This window comes from Physeter macrocephalus, chromosome 18 (assembly GCF_002837175.3).
Source record: "Physeter macrocephalus isolate SW-GA chromosome 18, ASM283717v5, whole genome shotgun sequence".
In the NCBI taxonomy this organism is placed as follows: Eukaryota; Metazoa; Chordata; class Mammalia; order Artiodactyla; family Physeteridae; genus Physeter; species Physeter macrocephalus.
In genome coordinates, this window is record NC_041231.1 from 103,590,124 (window position 1) to 103,596,724 (window position 6,601).

The 6,601-nt window shown below is 49.8% G+C and overlaps 1 protein-coding gene across 2 annotated transcripts in view; it reads left to right on the forward strand.

The window, feature by feature from the left end:
* Positions 1–5,281: 5,281 nt before the first annotated feature.
* The window catches only part of RREB1 (ras responsive element binding protein 1), a 124,678-nt gene continuing 123,358 nt past the window's right edge, over positions 5,282–6,601 (forward strand). Inside the window, exons 1-2 of one of the 2 annotated variants that reach the window (XR_008615627.1) lie at positions 5,282–5,369; positions 5,701–5,984. The gene's annotated coding sequence lies outside the window, so the exon portion shown is untranslated. Of the gene's footprint in view, positions 5,370–5,471; positions 5,985–6,601 lie in introns of those variants that run through there. The other variant, XM_028478581.1, reaches the window with a different exon arrangement.

Below are 6,601 nucleotides of genomic sequence, written 5' to 3' on the forward strand. Positions count from 1 at the left end.
CAAAGCCACTCAAAATAGAACCAAAACTGCAGTTACCACATATGTTTTAAATATATTACCCATACAATTAAGAATAGAGTATTATAAACCAGCTCTATAAATCTTATAATAAAAACAGTAACACACTCTTAGCCACAGAGAGGCCCTTCATAATACTATAGATTCCATGGTGATGTGGTTTTGGGACTGACTTAATATTCCCTGGGAAGAACGTTAACTGGCTGAAATACATCGGAGCACATCGCCTTCTGTGTACCTAAAATGAAAAGGAAAAGAGTCTTCTTGCGAGGTAGAAGCAGCTCAGCATGCACCTGGCTTCAGCGTTCCTGGAAATCCTTCCAATTTTTACTACCATTTACAAATGTTAAGAAAATTTCATTTTCAGACAGGGCTTCAGGCATTGTTCTGAGGAGAACAGAGTTGAGATCCTTTGCCTTTCAACTTCAGGCCTAAACTAATCATGAATGTGAGGGAAGATCTGTGTAGATGTAAATCATTTGTAAGCTATAAGGTGCCAGCCTATGCAAATGTCAGCAATTACAATTACTGATCATGTTTCTCCCTAATCTCGACTCAGTTGTTAGGAAAAATAACTGTGAAACGTACAACAAGAAGGTATTTCAACATTAGGAGGAGATTTTTTTCTTGGGGGTGGAGGTTGGGGGAGGAGGACTAACAAATTTTTCTTTTGTAGAGACCAAAAAAATCTTTTTATTTTGGAAAATGTTGAAGACACACAAAAGTGGAGATCATAGTAATATAAACTCTCACATATATACTTCCTAGTTTCAGCATATGGATTTAGAGTTTTCATTTACTCTCCGCCCCTACCCCCCAAAAACTGGATTATTTTAATCCCAGACATCATATAATTTCAGTGCAAATATTTCATAATATACTCCTAAGACACGAGAACTCCTTTTTTGAAGTAGCACAATCACAAATCCACTCATGGTTAAACCAGTGACAATAATCCCTTGAGATTCTCTAATACGTAGTCAGCCAGTGTTCAAATTTCCCCAAATGTCCCATATTTACTTTTTATCAAATATATCTTCAACTTTTAAGGTTCGTGGCTGTTTTTAAGGAACTCACATAGCTGAAATCCCCTTGCAGTTCCTCCGAGAAATATTTCTTTAAATAAGTGCTTAGCCATGGGGTATTTTATCACAGATTCAACAATCAATCACCCTGGGCCTTTATTGAGATGGGCCCACACACCGTTCAACAGTGTAGACAGGCTCTACTAAGACTTGTCTTGCCACCTCTTACTGGAGAGCAGCACCTTACAGTGCAAAGACCTGGGAGTCAGAAAACCTTGATTGTAGTCTTAATTCGGTCATTACGTAACTATACCACCTTGAGCAAATCCATTTTCTTCTCTGTCTCAGTTTCTAAGTCTGTGGAATGAATGGGTTAGCCTACGTAAGCCCTACATTTCTTTCTGGCTCTTAAGGTTGAACATATTTGATCTGATGTTTAATTCATTTCAAATACTCTAACTTCATGATGTTGTTTGCAAGGATGAGAGCATGTCTATTACAAGAGAGAGCCTGAAATCATAAAACCACTCAAATCCTGACCTTAGTTTCCTTGGGTAAGTCATTAACCTAGTTTCTAGGCCTCAATGCTATACTGTATTACAATTATTTATTTTACTTATTCATCTCTTCTACCAGACGTAAACTTCCAGAGTGGGACTTTCTCATATTCATCTTTCTATCATCAAAGCCTAGTGTCTAGAACCTGGTAGGAACTTGATAGACACTTGTTATATAAATGAATGTTTGGGTTTGCAATCTGAAGGTAAGTGACTGCTCCATCTACCTTGCAGGATTATTGTATGGCGAATGCGTTAGTATATGAAAATGTTCCTTTTATATTACATACTGAAAAATATTCAGTGTTACTATTTGTATTTGAAACATTCCAAGTAGAATATTTTATTCACTGATGAAAGTCCAACCTTGCCTCTAACCTTTGTTAAGGGATGAACTATAGGCATTTTTTTTCTTTCCTATGTTAAATTTCCTCTCTTTGGAAATTTTTATATGCCTTTCTTTCCTTCTTCTGTTTTTTAAAATTAAAATCACACTTCTAGGTACCCATCACCATTTTTTTATTTTTCCGGAAATGATATTTTAGGGGAATTTTTTGGAGTAATTGGTTAGTAGCTTAGTGCCAGTCTAATTTAAATAAGCCATCTCTATTAACTTCCACAAATCAAAATATTGCAAGAGGTAGTGTAACAGCAACTGTATGTATCAGTTACACGAATTTTCTGATGAACTAAATGTCCCCTGAATTAGATGAAAAGATGCTGCTGATTCAGTTTCTACTACAGCTGAATGGGAACAGTTCTGTCTATGATTTCCTTAAATGGGCTCTTTCTTTTTTGTTATGTCACTAAGTTTAGTTTATCATTTAAAGATTCCAGATTATCCTCAGGCACAGTTTTGAAATGTGAACATTTCCCTTCACTGTGTTCCAATCTGGGACAACCCCTAGAGCAGCACTTCCTGAAAGGAAAATGAGTCCTCAGCAATGATGCTCTCACAAAACCAGTGACTGGACAGATACGTTTAGGAAAGTCTGCATAACCTCCTCTCGGTGATTCACAAACACCTTAGCACACAGAAGACTCTGAAAGGCCTGGCTATAAAGCTATTTGTTGCATTTCTTGGTCGTATAACAAATATAGTTGTTTAACTCAGCATTTCTCAAACTTCCTAATTTCATGTCCCACTAAAAAAAGTTCCAGTTAAACTAGGACTCAGTGATGCTACCAAATAGGACATTAGAGATGTCAAAATTTGAAAATATGTGCATCTTGGAATAGATGAAAGGTGAATCTTTTTTCAAACATCACCTATGGACATACTGAGGATCTAGTGTTCTCTGGAACACTCGGGAAGCTATGCTTTAGCCTAGAGCTTTTACAATTATTCCAGAGGAAGACAGTAAAAGGTTATTTTTTTCCCATTAAGAACTAAAATTTTTGAAGTTAAAAAAAAGATAATTGGGGCTTCCCTGGTGGCGCAGTGGTTGAGAGTCCGCCTGCCGATGCAGGGGACACGGGTGCGTGCCCCGGTCTGGGAGGATCCCGCGTGCCGCGGAGCGGCTGGGCCCGTGAGCCGTGGCCGCTGAGCCTGCGCGTCCGGAGCCTGTGCTCCGTCCGCAATGGGAGAGGCCACAACAGTGAGAGGCCCGAGTACTGGAGAAAAAAAAAAAAAAAAGAGATAATTGGCCCTCCCTGTAACCTTTGGAGTCAACCAACCTTGAATAGAAAATACTTGAAAAAAAAATTCCAGAAAGTTCCAAAAAGCAAAATTTGAATTTGCTGAAGGCCAACAACTATCTACAGAACATTTATTTTATTTTTAATTATATTACATTAGGTATTATAAGTAATCCAGAGGTGATCTGAAGTACAGGGGAGGATGTATATCCGTTATATGCAAATATCACACCATTTTACATGAGTCTTGAGGATCCCTGGATTTTGGTATTGGCGGGGGTTCCTGGAACCAATACCCCTGATACCAAGGGACCAGTATACTGCTCACTCGTTTTTGGTGCAAAATAGACCTTGTTCAGTTACAAAGTAACTTCCAGGTTCACATCAGAATCTAACTGTCCAGCTGTCCTCAATGAGCCTGTAAAGTTCTTTAAATTAAGAAGTCATGTAATTAAATCATCCCGCTGGGTGACAGGTAGCTGACTTTCACCCGAAGCCACCCCTTTGCCTCTCAAGAGCCCCACACCCTGGGGCTTCCCTGGCGGTCCAGTGGCTAAGACTCTGTGCTCCCAATGCAGGGGGCCCGGGCTGCATCCTTGCTCAGGGCACAAATCCCACATGCAGCAACTAAGGGTTCACATGCTGCAACTAAGACCCAGCACAGCCAAAAAAAAAAAAAGAGCCCCACACCCTGAAGTGACTCAATTTCCTAACCCACGATTAAAATCCCTAGCACTTCCCAAGCAATAGGTTTGGGCGTAAAGCATCAGTAACTCCACAGTGAGTCAGATGGAGTTTGTGAGTGCTGGGGGGAGGTTGCAGGATTCGTACATCGGCTTCCAGAGGAAGGGGGCGGCGCCGGGCCGGGCTCTGCAAGCTCCCAGTGCAGGAGTGCAAGGGCCCGACACAAGTCAGCCCGCTTCCATCCTTCCCCATCTTGCCAATCCGCCTCCGGAGGGGGTGGGGTGTCCCACCTCAGGCTGGCCCAGGCGCTCCATCTTCCCCTGATGCCCAAGTTCAGCCCCTCCGAATGCCTGAACGGGACGAGTCCATCTTTCTGGACGCGAAGTTGGGGCTTTCCCCAGGCCTCCGGGCTGGCAGGACCGGCAGGGGCCTCGCGCCGTCCTTCGGGACCGGAACAAACAGCCGCTGACCCCGAGAGGCCCGGGTCACCTTCACCATCGCCTTGCCCTCCACCTCGCAGCCCTCTCCCCTCCGGGGGCCGGTCTCCACCGCTGGCCTCCCTCCGGGCGGGAGGGACACTTGTGCGAGCTCGGCCGCGCTTCCCGGGGCGCCGCATCCGCCGCCGAGATGCTGGCAGCTCGGGACGGCCCCGCGCGGCCCTCTCCTTATTTATCCACCCGGCAGTTTCCATGGCTCCGCCGCCATCCTCCGCCCCCTTCCCGGCGCACAGTCCGGCGGCGGGCGCGACGGGCCCGGTGGGGGCGGCGGGGGGCGAGCGCGGCGCCGGGGCCGGGCGGCGCTCCCCAGTCTCACCCCCGGGGCGGCCGGGCCACTTCTGCAGCCCGGGCCCGGCCCCCGGCCCGCTCGCCTGCACCCAGATCCGCTCCCCGCCGGGCCTGTCGCCGGGGCCCGAGGCGCAGCGCAGCCCCCGGCCCGGCCGGCGGCGGGGGGAGGGGCGCGGCGCAGGCAAAGTTGCTGAGTTGCTTTGCACGCTCAGAAGTTGCAGCCGAGACGGCAGCTTCCCGCCCCCTTCCTGGACGCGGCGGCTCGAAACACACACCCCACCCGTCGCCGCCCGCTACCTGCCCTCGCCCCCGCCGCCCCGGCCCGGACTCGGCCGCATCCCCGCCCGGCGCCCGCCAGGAGCCCAGGTTTCCAGCGGAGTCGGTCTGGGGGCGGACGCACCCCACCTCCCCGCTCCGTCCGAGGGAGGGGGAAGCGGGGGGGGGCGGGTAGGATCCCCTCCAGCCGATCGCCGCGCGACCAGGGCGCTTTCGCACTTTGCAAAGCTGAGCAACTGGGTAGGGGCCGCCCCCCGACCCCCGCGCCCTCCCCGGGCGAAGCGGAGTTTGCAGAGCGAGAACGGGGCAGTGTTCCCATCGCCTCCCGCGGGGGTTTTCGCCAGGCAGGCGGGAGGGGCTCCGCCAGGGGCTGAGGTCGCCAACAGGTGCTCGCGAGCCCATGTGACGGGGGAGGGGCCGCGCAGGGGAAGCCGGGGTGGGGGTGGGGTGGGGGTGGCGGCGGCGGGCTCCCTCCTCCCTCCCTTTTCCCCCTCCCTTTTCCCCCTCCCTCCCGGTCTCCCGCGGAGCCCGACGCCGCTTTTGCACCCCGCCCGCGGCGGCCTAGGGAGAGCTCGCGGGTGGCTCTCCGGGGCGCCGGTGCCCTCGCGGCCTGCCCGGGAGGAGGAGGAAGAGGAGGGGGAGGGAGGGGATGCGAAAGTGGGTCAGGAATGTAACTGGACGCTGCGCATCCGCACGCACCTCCTCCCCCGCCCCCAGGCCGGCAGCGGCGGCCCGCGCAAGCCTTGGAAAGCGAGTCTTTTGCCGTTGTGGTTCCGCAGCATTATCGGTGGCCGGTTACCAGGGGATCCCGAGGGATGTGTTTCCCTGTGACCCTTTGGGAAGAAAAACTTAGTTGCCTCGGTAACCGAGCTTGGCTTGGATGCGAGGATGCGGTGAAGGATCTAGGTGAGCCTGACGGTGAAGAGGCTGCAGTTGCACTAGGGAGCGGATTAACTTTTCTTGTTACTGAACCAAGACGTGAAAGGAAAGCTGGAGAGGAGGTGGGTTTTTGCCCTGCTTCGTGTTTGTGTGTTTGTTTGTTTTTCTGCCGTCTCAGAGAACATCAATTCAACGTCTTTGCGTTAGAGTTTGAGTCTCCCAAATGCAGGCCCGGGCTGCCATAAGTTGACCAGAGTTCTTAACAAACGCTCCCTTTGAAGTTGGTATCTTCGAGTCGGAAGAAGCAGGGGACAGGGACAGTGACAGTTCTGTATTTGAGGAAGGCCTGAGAAACCAACGTGGAAAGGCCTTTATTAAAAGGAGGGGAAAAAAAATCAGCGCAAAACCCCCCAAACTCAACCCTCCTCAAAGCAGGAGAAATGAGAGCAGTCGAGTTAGTTCCCTCCGGAGCCCAGTGGCCCCTCACACCCCAAGCATGTGATTAGGAGAGGGAGGGTCCAGATTTTAAAGTGATGGGCTTTGGGTTTGGATGCTGGTGACACAAGCAGAGTCAAGGAAAAAATAACAGTAAACAATGAGATTGCGAAGCACTGCAGCCCAAACCCTTCTTTTTTCTTTTTTTTTTTTTTTTTTTTTTTTTGCGGTATGCGGGCCTCTCACTGTTGTGGCCTCTCCCGTTGCGGAGCACAGGCTCCGGACGCGCAGGCCCAGCGGCCAC